Genomic DNA, 1,421 nt, shown 5'->3' with positions numbered 1-1,421 from the left:
AATTAATACCTATAAGCAAAATGTGATTGATGTTGACCTGTTTGCTCCAAAACCATGGACTAAAACGAGCGCAGGGCCACTGTTGCCACAAAACTGGTATCGGATGGAATAGCCCTTCCAGTTCCACGTACTGCAGGACCAAAAACAAAAATATAAACAGTTGAAGATGGAAAGTGCAAAATCAGGCAATACACCAAATGATATCATTAAGAAATCTTAACTAACAAAATAGTCATAGTCTTGATAACATTCACAATCTTCCCAAATATTGATTATTTCGAAACATTCAATTGATTCGCCACAGTTGTTCTGCAAGTACTTTCCAAGCATAGTGGGAATGTAATTTTCTTAACAGAAACGTATGTGCTCGAGTTATAGAAAGGTAATAGCTTTATGATTAATCATAAAGTTTTTTTCATCTACTACACCAACTAGCATTACTATATATTCAATCTGTCACTAGTCCCACTCCACTCTTTATAGTAAGGAAGAAGTACATCGATCGATCAATCAATCAACTAAGTTTAAATCCCAACTAGTTGGAGTTCACTATATTTAGAGACTGATGGAGCATATAAATACTAGTATTCAACCGAGCACATCATTTCAAAAACGGAACCAACCTCTATGAGTAAAAATAACCAAAAATATCAACAATTATCAAATTCCGAACCCATATTTCATAATTCATACGTACAATGGATTCAGTGGAAAGAGCCTAATGGTTGAACTCGTCAAACTTAAATCTTAGATTAGCCTTTGGTTACAAGAATCCCCTATATATATTCCCCTCTATAGGGACAGGAGCGGAGCTACAAGCTTGTCTATGGGTTTGGCTCAAAACCTATATTTGTACTCAAACATCCACTTAATACACAACAACAACAACATACCCAGTGTAACTCCGCAAGTGAGATTGTGGGGTTTGTGGAGAATAGTGTATACGCAGACCTTTCCCCTACCTTGGAACACGTAGAGAACCTATGTAGATAACATCCACTTAATATGTTAAATAATCTATCAACAACCTAGTAAGCTGTCTTTTCTAGAATTCAAAACTCATAAACTCAAAATCCCAGCTCCGCATTAGGGGCTCATTTCATATCAAAGATAAGTAACCTACTGTAAAACTCCCCACATTACAACTCTCAATCTTTCTTCTTACTTCCAAGTCCATTGGGCAACAAAAGCTAGTCTTTTTTCACCTATTGTTTGGGGGGGGGGGGGGGTATGAGCAAGAATACAAAAAGATTAGATTTTTACCTGGTTTTGACATCAATGGAAACTTGGGTTTTGTTATCTTTAGAGGTTTCATCAATTGAACAATCATTTACAAGTGAATTTTGATATATATCCACAAGATTTTGGATTCTTGATAGAAAAGAACAACTTTTTAGGAACATATTTTTTGGTACAAAAAG

At 35.6% G+C, this 1,421-nt stretch overlaps 1 long non-coding RNA gene across 1 annotated transcript; it reads right to left on the bottom strand.

The window, feature by feature from the left end:
• Nucleotides 1-9: 9 nt before the first annotated feature.
• On the bottom strand, nucleotides 10-1,421 carry LOC125812833 (uncharacterized). The gene is made up of 2 exons (XR_007442025.1): nucleotides 1,264-1,421; nucleotides 10-130 (listed from the first exon to the last, which is right to left on the bottom strand). It is a non-coding gene; the product is annotated as an uncharacterized LOC125812833 (long non-coding RNA).

Source organism: Solanum verrucosum, unplaced genomic scaffold (assembly GCF_900185275.1).
Source record: "Solanum verrucosum unplaced genomic scaffold, falcon-dt-bn FXZP01000721.1, whole genome shotgun sequence".
NCBI lineage: Eukaryota > Viridiplantae > Streptophyta > Magnoliopsida > Solanales > Solanaceae > Solanum > Solanum verrucosum.
Note: the sequence above shows the minus strand (reverse complement) of the source record. Positions and strands in the feature narration are given on the sequence as shown.